Raw genomic sequence first — 15,648 nt, 5'->3', positions numbered from 1 at the left:
TCTGTATCTTTATATTTGAAGTATGTTTCTTGCAGACGGCATATATTTGGTTCTTATTTTTTATTTTTTACTATTCTATCTTTTAAGCTGCTTTCTATTTGTTCCATCTGTTGTTTCTTCTTTTTTCTTTTATTATATTCTCTAATAAACAGCATGTTTTATAATTTCATTTTATCTGTTATATTAGCTTCTTTATTCATTTGTGTTAATGTTTTAGTGTTTGCCCTATGATTTGCAATAAACTGTACATCTTTAATTAATTAGAGCCACCAATCAAATGTCATTTTATCACTTCACACATGTTATGTAAGGTCTTTCAAGGATCTTACAACAATATAGTCTCTATTCCTCTCTCCCATCTTTTGTGCTTTTTTTCCGATAAATTTTACTTTTACGTATGCTATAAACATACAATATGTTGCTACTATTTTTTACTTTAGACAGTTTTATTTTCAATCAATTAAAAATAAGAAAAAAAGAATTTTATGTTATATTCGTTGATTCCATTTTCAACACCATTTCTTTGTGTCGATCCGAATTTGTTTCCTCTCATATTCCTTCTGCCCGAAGAACTTCCCTTACCACTATTTGTAGGGAAGGTCTGCTGGAAATGAATTATCTCAGTTTTTCTTTTTCTGAGAGTGTCTTTACTTCTTCATTTTTGAAAAATATTTTCACTGGGTGTAGAATTTTGGGTTGACTTTTTTTTTCTCTTTCAGCATTGCATTGTCTTCTAGCTACAATAAGTCCACTGTAATTTTAATCTTTGTTCCTCTGCATAGAATGTGCCTTTTTCTGTAGCTGCTGTCTAAGGTTTCCTTTTTTTTTAAAGTGGAATTTGTTTGCTTTTTATCCTGCCTGTGTTCTCTGAATTTCTTGGATCTGTGTTTGCTTAGTGTCTGGGTTTTTTGTGTGTGTGTGAATATTCTTTTTTTAAAATTTAATTTTTCTTTTTATTTTATATTGGAGTATAGTTGATTTACAGTGTTGAGTTAGTTTCAGGTGTACAGCAAAGCAATTCAGTTATACATATACATATATCCATTCTTTTTCAGTTGCTTTTCCCATATAGGTTATTACAGAATATTGAGTAGAGTTCCCTGTGCTATACAGTAGGTCCTTATTGTTTATCTATTTTATATATAATAGTGTGTATATGTTAACCCCAAACTCCTAATTTATCCCTCCTTCACCCCCCACATTTCCCCTTTGGTAACCATAAGTTTGTTTTCCAAGTCTGTGAGTGTTTCTGTTTTGTAAATAGGTTCATTTGTATGATTTTTTTTTTAGATTCTACATATGAGTGGTATCATATGATATTTGTCTTTCTCTGTCTGACTTACTTCACTTAGTATGATAATCTTTAAGTCCATCCATGTTGCTGCAAGTGGCATTATTTCATTCTTTTTTATGGCTAATATTCCTTAGTGTCCATTTTTAATTTTGGAAAATTCTTGGCCATTATTTCCTCAAATATTAGTTCTGCTCTGGGAACTAATATTTCCTTCTGGGATTCTCCTTCTGGGATTCCAATTACATAGTGTATTAAACCGTTTGATATTGTCTCACCACTCTTGGATACCCTGTTACGTCCCTCACGCACGTGTGTGCACGTGCACACACACACACACACACACACACACACACACTCGTCTTTCTTTCTGTATTCCGGTTTGAGAATTTCCTATTGATGTATCTTCAAGTTCCTTGATTTTTTCTTCAACTATGTTGAGTGAATCTGTTGACGGCATTCCTCACCTATTTTACTGTGGATTTTTAAAATTCTGGCATTTTCATTTCATTCTTTCTTATAGTTTCCACCTTTCTGCTGAACCTTGTAATCTGAGCTTACATGCAATCCTCCTTTTTCAGTAGATTCTTTGACATATCAATCATAGTTATTTTAAATTTCCTATCAGGAAGTTTCACCATCTGTGTCACAGTTGAGTCTGGTTCTGCCAATTGCTTTGTCTATTGGGAGTGTGTTGTTTTTTCTTGCGTTTTCATATGCCCTGTATTTTTTGTTGTTGTTGAAATTTGGATACCTTGTGTAGTTCAATAGAGACTGAGGTAAACAGTTTTCATGCTTAGAAACAGGCATGCCTTTCCTTTTTTCTAGCCCTTTCACGTGAGAGTTTGAGAAATCTAGTTAGGATGTAGGTTACTCTTGAAGTTTGTTGTCTCTATCATGAACCTCAGTGAGCCATGAGCTTCAAATTCCCCTAGTGGTACCTTGTGTTCAGGATCAGGCTGGGCTGTCAGAGGTGTTTTGTTTTTCCTCCGTGTCTGCTCTGTTCTCAGCTTGAGATTTCTTCTTTGCTGAACCTCATTTCAGGTCTCCTTCCATACTTTTGTTCCTCTCTGAGCAGTGTTCTCTATGACTTGTTACTTGAGCTCTGTTAGCAATTTAGCATCACTACTGAGTGGAGACTGTATCCCTGGGTGTTTGGGGCGTGGCCTCCTGAGATCTCCTGCCCCTTCCCCATCTGTAATTCTGAGCCCAGCGTGTATTCTTTCTCCTCCCTCAAGAGTAGGTTGTTGGTTGTTCTGTTTCATTTGTTTTCTTCCCATGGCTGCAGTGGGTTTTCTCCAATACTCAAGGCTGGTGGGGTTAGTTCCTCTACCTCCAGAAGATGAATGCTTTAGTTCTGTAGGAGAGATAGAGGGGAAGGTTCCAGGTGGAGTTCTGTGTGCTTCCCGTGGGAGTTGCTATTCCCTTTTCCCAGGTATGCATTACAGGGGATGCTTTACTTAGACATTTTCTCAGCTTTTCTGTGACCACTTGGTGGGGATTTGTGGAGACATTGACCTGAAGGTGGCTGGACTCCTCTAATTTCTGTGACCTCCAGGGGCTTCTAAATCTCTTGCCACTTCACCCCTAGCTTCCGCCCTGACTGAAGTCTTCTTCCTGGTGCCTGGATGTGTCTCTCACAAGTACGCACAGCTCATATTATTTCTCCCTGCAGTCAGCTGTCTTTCCTCAGATGTGAGGCCAGTTGTTTGCCTCACAACCTCAGCTCTCCTGTAGGTACAAAACAGTCATGAATTTTCAATGTGTCCAGATTTTTACTGTAAGTGTGGCAGTACTCTTTTTCTTCCTTTCCATATCCCTGAGTGGAAATTAAAAGTCCCCAGAGCTCTTATTTTCTTACTAAATCATTAAACTAAGGCAACATTTACCAAACCTTAAAGTTTCAGGACCCTGTTACATAAAATTTATTGAAAACCCCAAAGGTCTTTCATTTATGTAATAGATGATAGATAGATAGATATTTACTGTATTTGAAATTAAAACATATTTTAAAATAATTTATTAATTAATTTAAAAATAAAAACAATAAACCCATTATATATTAACCTAACTTTTTTGGAAAATTAAACACATTTATAGAACAAAATATATTTAGTGATAAATATTTTACTGATTGTTTTATAATGTTCCAAATCTATTTGCTGTTTGGTTTAAGAGACAGTGCAGTTGGAATTTCATTATCTCCTTTCTGCATTCAGTGGGTTGCTGTGTGACATCATATAACCTCTGGAAAATTCCACTGTAAACTCATGAAGGAATGAGAGTGAAAAGTAGAAATGATGTTTTAGCATTATTATGAAAATAGGTTTGACTTTGCAGACCCTCTGAACAAGATGGGATTGACCTCCCCCAATGGGAGGAAATGATACTATACCCCTCACACAAATGAATATTTATCAAGTCCCAGTGTGTTAGAAGGTTCAGTTTTCTTATAACATACTACACTTCTGAGATCTTAGGAAAGAGAAAAATATAAAGGCAAATGTGGATCTAGTAAAGGACTGAAGTCATGTTTGAACCTAGGTCCACCTGACTCTAAGCCTATGTTCTGTCTCCCATGCCCTTCTGTCTTGGATGGATTGGAAAACAGGCACACCAAAGTGCACTCCACAGTTAGCACCTGTTTCCTATAGCATCTACATTGGTCTTCCCCAAACTGGGAACAGCATCTTGCACCCTCTATAGCTACAAATAATGTTTAGAAGATTGTTGGATCTTCTAGAAAGGTCAGTCATGAGCATTACCTTTGGATATTTAGAATTGTATAGGTCTATATGTATATAGTCAATTCATAGGTTTCTTACTGTTTCATATATTAACCAAGCATGTTTAATACTTTTTAAAAGTTCCCCTTGTATGTTGTTTTACAAATATCTTATGGATATCAACGTGTAACTTTTATTTTTCGTGAGTGAAAGGAATTCAAAATCTGGAATTTGTTATCAATAAAATGCGCCTGTTTTGATATTAGCAGCCTGTAAGCAGTCTAACCTTGGTACAGTTCATCTTTGGAACTTGCAATTATTATAAGTTATTCACGAAGGATGTAATTGTCAGGACACCTGATAATAAAGAGTGAGAGGACAGACAACATTATATGATGGAGTGTGAACATATGCTTTGTTCTTTCTTCAAGTCTGCTGCATCTTTGTTGAATTTCATGATGTATTAATATGTCACTACACATTTAGGTCCTGAAGCATGAAATATATTCTAGCCAGAATTCTTGCCAAGATACTAGTGCCAGAATTGGAATGCTGGAGTGTGTTTATTGAACAGCATTAACATACTAAATAGGGTTGCAGGTTTATGTTTTACTGTGAAGCCTCAAAGTGATTAAAAGAGGAGAGAGGGAAAGAGAACTGACAGGTTCTGTAAAAACTAAAACGGAATCAATTCTCAGGCACACACCAATATCATTCATAATGCAAATGTCCATGATATAAATAACCTGCTTTATTGAACTCCTACTGTATTTCATTGTGTTAGGCTCTTTCCTGACATTGTTTCTGTCCTTCACAACTACCCTTGAGGTGGATGATACTCCCATTTTACAGATGAAAAAACTGAGGTTCAGAGACATAAGAAACTTAGTCCCAAACCCAAAATTAGTAAGTGACAGAGCTTATATTTGAGCTTGTATCAGCTGAGGTGCAAAATCTATACGTGTCACTTACATTCCACCAAGCTTTTTTTTTTTGCAACAGTAGAGAAAAGGTAAGCCAAATTTATAGTCGAAATATTAATATTTGTGCTTAGAAACTTGAGTTGTTAATTCTGTATTAAAAGGCAATTCATTATGCAGCATTATATCCTAAGGATTTGACAAATCTGTAACCTGATTCATTGCATACAAGTTTTCTGATTTAAAAAATTTAATTTACTAAGGTTTTTCAGGGGGTATGAGACAGAGACAGGGTACTTGATTTAAAAGCTCTTTGAAAATTATTAATTGACTAAAAATTGTTCCTCTAATATTAACAGCTGTTATGTAAACATCATGTCCTTGGCCATAAGCAGGAGGAGGAGTGGGAAATTGTATTTCAGTGGACCCAGTGTTCAATCTTGTTTCATATAATGTCACAAAATCCTGTACAGTGAGCATCATCTTTTCTTTAGACACAAAGAACTATAGATTCAGATGAGAACCAACTTGTGCAAATTGATGCAGCTCGTAATTGGCAAAGTCAGAATTCATATATGAGAATATCACACGTTCATCTGACAATAAGAAGATGCCAGCAACCCTCACTTTGCTGAGAGGGACTATCGTCTCTACGTTACTTATTATGATTCTTGTAACAGAGTAAACATTTGTCATAATCACATTGATTATATACTATACTAAGCATCCCATAAACATAACTCTTTCATGTACTCCAAAGCAAAACAATTAGGTAACTTTATGTACTTTTTTATGAGTAAAACAAAATAAACTATTTCATCTTTATTTTGAAAGGCGATTTCCAGGACATGTCCTGGCAGTAGTTTAAATTTAATGTTTTCATAAAAAGGAACCAAAATAAACGTGTTATTGAATATTTTCTATATTCTATCTTAGCGTTGTCTTAGGTCTTTAAATGGATTTTCTTATTTGATAATCACAAAAATTCCATTCGGTACTGTTTTCAGTCATATTAGAGATTGAAGAAATGAGGTCCATAGAGTTGTAACTCAGACCACCTTCACATGGTTAGTCTAAGTCTGGCATTGAACACACAGTGTCAGATTCAGAGCCTAAGGATGAAGAATGGTAATTGGTACTCATTTTGATGATCTTGTGGCACCTCAAAAGAGAAATCCTTTCTGGATTGTCAAGAAGGATTGTGAAATGTAGGTTTCTAAAAAACATATTCTTGAAGTATAGAATATATAAATAGAATGCAGTAAACACAGTTTCCAGCTGGATGAATTTTCAGTGATCACATCCATGTCAATAGCCCCCAGATAAGAAGCAGAGCATTATTAGTTCTCTGGGAGCCCCTTATTCCGTCTTCGAGCCATTACCACCCTTCCAAGGAAACCTCTATCCTATACCTAACACTATGTTTGTTCTGCCTGAGTTTGAACTTTGTAAAAAATATACTGTGTGTGTTTTGTATTTTTTATTCTGGAAATCTTATACTTTATTTTTTTTAATACCTTTATTGGAATATAATTGCTTTACAGTGTTGTGTTAGTTTCTGTTGTACAACAAAGTGAATCAGCTACATGAATACATATATCCCCTTATCCCCTCCCTCTTGAGCCTCCCTCCCACCCTTCCTATCCCACTCCTCTAGGTGGTCACAAAGCATCGAGCTGATCTCCATGTGCTATGTAGCAGCTTCCCACTAGCCATCCTTTTTACATTTGGTAGTGTATATATGTCAGTGCTACTCTCTCATTTCGTCCCAGCTTCCCCTTCACCCCCTGTGTCCTCAAGTCGGTTCTCTATGTCTGCGTCTTTATTCCTGCCCTGCAACTAGTTTCATCAGTACCGTTCTTTTAGATTCCATATATATGTGTTAGCATACAGTATTTTTCTCTTTCTGACTTACTTCACTCTGTATGACAGACTCTAGGTCCATCCACCTCATTACAGATAACTCAGTTTTGTTCCTTTTTATGGCTAATATTCCATTGTATATATGTACCACATCTTCTTTATCCATTCATCTGTCGATGGACGTTTAGGTTGCTTTCATGTCCTGGCTATTGTAAATAGTGCTGCAATGAACATTGTGGTACATGTCTCTTTTTGAATTATGGTTTTCTCAGGGTATATGCCCAGTAATGGGATTGCTGGGTCGTATGGTAATTCTATTTTTAGTTTTTTTAAGGAACCTCCATACTGTTCTCCATAGTGTCTGCACCAATTTACATTCCCTCCAACAGTGAAGGAGGGTTCCTGTTCTTTTGTATTTGGCTTCTAACTTAGAAACTGACCCTGAGATGCAGATTCATATGCTGGAAGTGTACTGGGAAGTCCTCTTGGCAACTTCACCTGGAGGGAGTGGGTGAAGGAGGTTTCAGCAGGAGAAAACTGAATTGAGATGCAGTTGCACCAAAGACCTGAGCCAGTCCCACACGGAACTCCAGGGCTGGGTGGCCAGGATGTGCAAGGGGCCTGGGTCCCTGTACCTCCACCTTGGCCATCTCAGTCTTGAAGGGGGGATTGGGGACTCTTAGAGTCCACCCACTGGGCCATTGAGATTCGCTCCATTCATTTACCCTTGTGGGGAAAAGCTCCCCAAGGGGAAAGGGGGGATAAATGGGAAATTTGGGATTAACAGATACACACAACCATGCATAAAATAGATAAACAACAAGGACCTTCTGTATAGCACAGGGAACTATGCTCAGCATCTTGTAATAGCCTATGATGGAAAAGAATCTGAAAAAGAATATATGTATATGAATCACTTGGCTGTATACCTGAAACGTTGTAAATCAACTATACTTTAAAAAGAGAGAAGATGGAAAATCAGAGGTTAAAAAACAAACAAACAAAAAAACTAAGCAATAATAAACTTAAAAAAAAAAGCCTCCTCCAGGATTTTGGTTGGTCTGTTTTCTCAAGAAAACTTGCAAGAGGAGGTCTAGTGGGGTAAAATAAAGCCCTTGCTTCAGCAGCTGGTCTCTGGGCCACAACTCGTCATCCCCTTCCTCTCCTACCAATTCTAGAGCCCCTCACTCACAGTTACAGCACCTCTGCTTGTCTGGACAGATAACCGAGTAGAGTGATCCAGATCATCATCTCTAAAGTGTCTGCGTTCCTGAACACCGTGCCCTTCTCAGGCTGCAGCACTTGTCCATCTACCACCACAGTTGGTCAGGAGGATATTAAAAAATGCCCCGCAGGGACTTCCCTGGCAGTCCAGTGTTTGAGACTTTGCCCTCCAATGCAGGGGGCACGGGTTCGATCCCTGGTCGGGAAACTAAGATCCTACATGCCTCGCAGCCAAAAAACCAAAATATAAAAACAGAAACAATATTGTAACAAATTCAGTAAAGATTTTTAAAATGGTCCAAATCAAAAAAAAATCTTTAAACAAAAATTAAAAAAAAAAAATGCCCTGCAAATTATCTGAGTGCTAAATATGTCCTTCACTGCCCTGTTGAGATACATCCGCTTATCTTCCCGTAATGTTCAGAATCAAGTATTGCTGCCAGAGTTGTGACTTCTTTCCAGGTCTGCTAGTCTCTTGATACAAGGTGCTCAGAGTGACTGCGGGGTAGCTATAGTTTAAAGTTTCATTTTTCCCTTGACGTGTCCCCTTTGGAAGTGTTTCCTCTCTGGGAACCAGCCCTTTAGACCTTTGGTACCTGCAGTTTTGAGTACAGGAAGCACAAGTTTCCCAAATGGGTCACTGGGAGAAATGTTAAATGAGTCACTCTTTCATCCACCCCTTGGTTCCTAAACAATCATCATAATTTAGGGTATAGATTGCATCCTAGAAATATGGTGCCCCGTGCTGGCACGTTCTCATACCCAAGCAGGGACCTCAACTGCAAGTTCAAAAGGCCATTCCATCCTCTGTTGGGCTAGCAGCTTTTGGGTGGTGTGACATGTGATAGGACTGGTGGATCCTCATAGCTACGTGTCTGCTTCCATCCATCATTTGATATAGGTGGTCCTCTGGTCCAATGTGATATTACCCAGCCTCCTTTACCTGTGGAGTAAATACAAGCCCGTGGACAGTGGTTCTCTTTGAGATCCTTTGGGCACTGAAAGCAGACTTATACTTGGAGTAGGTATCAATTCCAGTTGAGATGAATCACTGCCTTTTCCAGAGTGTAAGGTTTCCAGTGCATTTCAGCTGGCCAAGCGTCTGGTGATTCTCCCAGAGGGATAATGCCCTATTAGGGTATCAGTGTTACTTTCTGTTGCTGGCAAATTTGACAAGTGGCTGGGCAGTCGGTAGATCACGAGGATGTTGGCCCTGTGCACAGCATCCAGGTCCACTACCACGGCCTCTCTGTTCACGTACCCATTGTACTACCGCTGGAGTGGTCAAGGGGCTGCTGGCTGATGTCAGTTGACCAGATCATCTGTCTGCCTGGTTGTGTCTGCCTCTTCTGTAGTGGCTGTTCCCTGGAGGGCTCTAACATAGGTTAACAGGTCCTTCAAGCTCTTCATACTTCGTGCTCACTCCCATGGTCTTTCCAAGACCCTCTCCCCAGACGTCCTTCCTCCCAATCTTTTTTTTTTTTAAGTTTATTGAAGTATAGTTGATTTACAGTGTTGCGTTAATTTCTGCTCTACAGCAAAGTGACTCGGTTATACATATATATATTCTTTTTCATATTCTTTTCCATTATGGTTTATCACAGGATGTTGGGTATGGTTCCCTCGCTATACAGTAGGACTTCGCTTCCTCCCAATTTTCCAGTCATTCTCCTTCCATGTAGCACTGCCTGGAATTTTGCATCCTGTATCCAATACTCCTTGACACCTCTAAGTATTCCCCTTTCCCTAGTCTCTGGGCACTGAGTAAATGGTTGTAGACCCCTTTGTGGAAGGACTGGGTGAATCTTTAACATACATACTTGCCATGGGTTTCTGGGTCCTTCTTAGGAACCCAGTTTTTCCGTTAGTTAATGGGCTTGGTGTCCGAAAACTGGCTCAGGTCCAGACGTTAGGCAAAGGATCGTGAATTTTTGTTGAGGCAGCCCTTCTCAACTTCCTGGTTATCCACCTTTGATTTGTTTTGATCATATAATTGGACAATATCCTTGTTGGCTGCCCATCTTTTTTTCCACAGAGAACGCTGAGTTTGATTGACCGTCCCCATTACCCTGAATGGGTCACCAATTCCTGGCTGCCATTCTTGATGATAATCGTGCTCATCTTTGCTGCCAGGAGCATTGCTCGGTAATAACATCTCCTACAGTCAGCCCTGGCATAGGAGAACAGCACCACCAAGCATGTCAACATAGTCTGTACCTATCTAACTAGTACATTTCTTATGACTCTGGTAAACTGTGTGTCCTCCAGGACCTCCCACAGAATGTGGTCACCTGGTAGGTTTTCTGGCCTTAGTATATCCTGGAAAATATACTCTACCATGCCCACTTGTCTGTACATTTTGGTCCTTTTTTTTTCATTGTCTGCCATGGTGTGGACATTGCTCCCTCCAAATTTCTGAGAACTATTTTAGCAACACGTTTGCACTGTCTTCTAGGTTCATGTTTAGGGAGTTACATCCTATATCATGGATGATTGTTCCCATATCAGTAAACTGTTCCTTATTAAACTGTATGTCCCTCCCCACTAGGTCTGGGACTCTCAGCATCCTACCTGGACCCCTCCTCTCAGCTCTGGCCATGCGCGTTTGTTTGGTCCCACAGCTGCTTCAGTATCCTAGACCCTCTGCTCCCCCAGCAGACCCAGCACTTACCCAGCCAGGTTGTGTCGTGACGTGACCTAGTAATTTTTCTGGCAGATCAGAGGGGAAGTGGACTGAGTTGTAATGGTGACATTTGTTGTCTTGCAAGGAGAGGCCTCAGCATCATCTTTATCCAGGGACTGGTGGCCAGCCTTAGAGAGGGGAGTGGCCCACTTTGTTAGGCCAAGGAGCTTCAGGGCAATCTCGTGATACAATATTTTCAAGTGCATTGACTGAGATGTTCTTATCTCGAATCTCAGGGTCCCTCTCCTTCCCGACAAGGGACCTGACCTTGGCGCAGCAGACTTGCTGGGGCCGGCTGAGCAGTCAAGTCTCCCCTTATTTAAGCCCAGATTCTCTGACTGCAGGAGCTGAGAGTCTCTGTATATGTTCACCAAGGAGGCTGTGTAGTGCCTCTTGCAAGATGAGGATACCTGCCACCCCTGCCGATTCTCCCCGTATAAGCATGACCCGTCAAGAAATGGCACTTATTTCTGCTCTCCTTGAATCTGGGCTGAGTTTGTGACTGGCTCTGACCAATAGGATGTGGCAGAAGTGATCGTTATGTTCCTGGACTTCTGAGCCCATTAGAGGCCTGGCAGCTTTCTCTTTCTCCTCTTGGAACCCAGCCACTGTGCTCTGAGGAGCCCAAGCCACAGGGAGAGGTCACATGAAGGACAAGTGAGGCGCTCCAGTTGAAATTCTAAGCCGATGTCTTAGGCACAAGCCAGAATCCAACGCCAGCGTAGGAGTGAACCACATTTCATGGGCCCTGAGATGACTCCAGGCAACATGACGTGAAGAAGCAAAGCTGCCCAGCTGAGCGCAGTCAACCCACAGATCACAAGAGATAATAAAATGGCCATTGTATTAAGCCACTAAGGTTGGGGTGGTTTATTATGCGTCAGTGGAGATCAGAGAGAGTTCGCCTAAGCTTCACGCTGTGCTGTACATTGGTGGCCTCAGTTTTTCATTGTCTTTCTCTAGTGAATCCTTAGCAAGAGCTAGCTGATCCCATTGCCCTTATAATGACTACTTCACCCAGATCTGTCAAACAGCCACAATATTGTACAGTGTCTTCCCTTCTGCCAGTAGAAGTTTTAATAATTGCACCATTATTGCATCCCAGGGGCTGTCAGTTCTCTACTGGTGATGGGTCCTCCTTGTTAGTTGTTGGGTGGGCGTTGTTATGCTATTCCTGGTATTAACCCTCTTAACTCAAGTCCACCAGGAAACACTCTGAAACTCAGAGGTTTGCAGGAAACAACAACATCTATGAGGGAAAGAGAGGAGCAGGTGAGGCAGGGGGAGAATTTGAACTGAGAGGTAGCGACACTAAGGGCCTCAGCCAAACCTGTGGGATGCTCGGGACCAAGACCAGCCCTTCAGAGATGTGCTGCATTGAAGCAATAGTGCCAGGGCCACATCACAGCCATTCATGGGATGCCGTTGATCCCTTTGACAGAGGAATCCAGGCATGAGCCTTCAGCGGTCAACACTCCTGGCAGCCAGGAAAATGAATGCCTTGGGTGTTGGGAAGATTCTGTGTGGTACACCAGACCAGCCACTACAGTTTCTTTTGTTGATTGTAATGGTGAGATTCATCCATGTGGTTGAGTGTAGCTGTTAATTGTCTGTCCTCATTGTGTGACTACACTGAAATGTATTGATGGGTTGTATTGCTCTGAACATTCTTGATCAGATCTTTTGATGAATGTGTATATATATGTAGGTATATGTGTATATATTTGGGGGGATTATATACCTGAGAGCAAAATTGCTGGATCAGAGTAGATATGTATTTCCAGCTTTAGCAAATACAGTTTTCCAAGATGTTTTAACCAATTTATACTTCTATCAGGAATGCATGAGGGTTCCGTTATATATAGTTTCATATTTCCTTTTAATTTTTGGAAACATGATACTTTTATATACATATATGAGTATTTCTAATAATTCTTAATTAGAATGATACATTATTTAGAAATCTTGGGAATTCACTAACGTTTAAAAAAGTCAAAGTTAATTTTATTTGGTTGTTTTGATATATTGGTATTGAAAATCTAGCTAGATTTATTGAATTTTTCTACCAATTTAATTTTTATCTGCTTAAAGCTTTAGCATATATAATTGGAGGATTGATTTCCTTTTACCAATGTTAATTTTGTGTGTCTGGATCCCTTCAAAAGGAGATAAATCTGTAGTTTTTAAATTTTCTAGATTTGTATATTCTTTGATAGAGGTAGGAAGACCAAAGTGTTATCATTTCTCAACATGATGTATATCTTTGAGGGGCCCAGATTCATGGCTATCGTGCTGTGCTTGACTGCCTTCCACACGTGAACTTCCCTAAAGATTTTAGCCACCTTGGAAAGAAACAAATAAAAAATTTAACCATAGTTTAAGGTGTCGTCTTTTTTTTTTTTTGGCTGCATGGTATGTGGGATCTTAGTTCTCCGACCAGGGATTGAACCCCCACCCCCTGAAGTGGAAGCATGAAGTCTTAACCACCGGACCACCAGGGAAATCCCTGTCATCTTTTTTTTTAGCATCATTTTTTAAATGAACACTGTCAGTATACCAGAGTCAGGTGCCTTTTCTTACCTAGTATTTTATTATGGTTATTTTCCTTGTCAAAAGAAATCTGCATCATCATTTCATTTTATATATTCATGGTTTAGATATATCAGAGTTTATTTAAATAACAGTGCTGAACATTTGGATTGTTTTCATTTTCTTGGCTCTTGTAAATAATGCTAATTATATATAAAAATATAGCTTTTCATGCTATTTTATCAATTAAGCTTAAATTTTGGAAGGAATTATTAGCTTGGGTTAAAGAGTTTTTCTAGATATTGTCAAATTACCTCCAGAAATATTCTTATTTGCTAATGTTACCTCTGCTGTTGGGTCTACAATTTTCCTACCCTTTTGCTGCTGACACAGTATTTACAGTGTATCACTTTTGCCAGTCTGATATATGAATAATATATGTTGTTGCTTTAAATTTTATTGCTTGTTTAGTAGTGAGATGGAATATTTTAGCATATTTTCATTGGACATTTTATTATTTCTTTTGCAAATTGTCTTTCATCTGTTTTTAATTGGTTCATCTTTTATCAATTACTACCAACTATAAACCCTTTGCTTTCCCATATGCCAATATGGCCTATATGCCATATCCTATATGTCAATGTCATGTTTGTATCTTGCCTTTGCTTTTCAACTCTTCCTGTAATTTTGACAAATTCCTTTTTTTGTTTATGGTTTATGCTTTATGGTTTAACCTGATGCTTTTAGGACCTTTCCAGCCCCCAGGTTTTCCTCTGATTTAGATCTCAAATTAGACGTGTCAGCCAGAGTGGACGACTTACTGGTCTAGTTCTGTGGTTTTTCATGGTATTTTCTATGCCTGGCATAACACTCCACCCCCAGACGTACAAATATACACACCACTATAACTGCTATAAAGAATAAGCACCTGGTAAATATCAACCCTTTTGTCAAGACTTTGGTCAAAGATGACCGTCTCTTGCAGCCTTCCCTGAGTCTCCTCCCTTCCTCCTCTCTGTCAAGTTGACCGTTCTTTTCTCCTTGTTTCCTCTATCATCCTCAAAGTAACTATTATAAGACCTCCAACACTTTAAGGCTTGCATGCTCTTACTGAACTGTAAATTTTTTGGACAAAATTTGTATTATGTCCATCTCCATACTCCCAGCAATGTAGGATACTTACACAGCAGATGTCTGTCGGGTACTTTCAGATACATGATTGATTGAAATGATTTGCCCAGGCTTGGAGGGCTGCGAAGAAGCACAGCCCAGCCTAATCCCAACATTCTGTTCACTTTTAAAAATTTTTTTATTGAAGTATGGTTGATTTACAATGTTGTATAAGTTTCAGGTGTACAGCATAGCTGAATATACATATATATATATAGATTCTTTTCAGATTCTTTTCCCTTATAGGTTATTACATAATGTTGAGTAAAGTTCCCTGTGTTATACAGTAGATCCTTGTTAGTTATCTATTTTATACATAGTAGTGTGTGTATGTTAATTCCAGCCTCCTAATTTATCCCTCCCCCCACCCCCTTTCCCCTTTGGTAACCATAAGTTTGTTTTCTGTGTCTGGGGGTCTCTTTCTCTTTTGGAAATAAGATCATTTGTGTCTTTTTTTTTTTTTTTTTTTTTTTTTTACTGTACCCCATTGCCACTGTTCTGCTTGTGAGGTAATGAGGACCAGGAATGGTTATCTTCTGCACAGATAATTCAATTCAGAAAGTTCACATCCGAATCCTTTCTTTTTCTTACCTAGTTTTCACCCACCTAGAACTTATTTAATTTACTTGTGTAAAGAAGAGATCTTTTTCTCCTTAAAGGGAAAAACTTGAGCAGCCAAATAATACTTTGGGATGGTTTTATGGAAGACTTGTCCATTTCCTTTAGACTTAAAAGTCCTCCCGCCTCCAGATTTTTTGTTTCTTACTGCAAATGTTACTTTTTTTTCCTTTTAACTAAATTGTGTTTTGCCCATTATTTTTTCTGGTTGGTAAAATTTGTATTGCTAAAGTGAGATTAAATTTAACGGTTATTGTTTTGTGGCTAGAATTGCATGGAATAAGCCACCTTCTTCCATAAAGTAAATGGATTTCATGGTTCAGCAACTAACACAAAACTCATTTAATGTGACAGGAGAACATGATTTTAAAAGTTAAGATCCAGATGATCATAAAATCATTGACTTCTTTTGAGCTGGAAGTGACCACAGAAATTGTTCTTTCTTCAAATCACCAAAGTCAACATCGTAGAAATATATCTATCTAGCTTTTGACTAAATTGCCTCTATTTTGCATCCTCTCTTAAGGCCACTAATTTTATATGGCTCTAATTTTTGTAAGTTTTCTTCCTATATCAAGTTCTGTTGGCCCCTTATCTCTCCATTGAATGCCTATTTGTTGGGAA

At 39.0% G+C, this 15,648-nt stretch overlaps 1 protein-coding gene across 1 annotated transcript in view; it reads left to right on the top strand.

Annotated features, from left to right (window-relative positions):
- Window positions 1-15,648, top strand: part of DLGAP1 (DLG associated protein 1) — an 871,245-nt gene that overhangs the window by 37,322 nt on the left and 818,275 nt on the right. The window lies entirely within an intron of this gene.

Source organism: Eubalaena glacialis, chromosome 15, assembly GCF_028564815.1.
Source record: "Eubalaena glacialis isolate mEubGla1 chromosome 15, mEubGla1.1.hap2.+ XY, whole genome shotgun sequence".
Lineage (NCBI taxonomy): Eukaryota > Metazoa > Chordata > Mammalia > Artiodactyla > Balaenidae > Eubalaena > Eubalaena glacialis.
The sequence above is the reverse complement of the archived record's forward strand: the minus strand, read 5'-3'. Positions and strand labels throughout refer to the sequence as shown.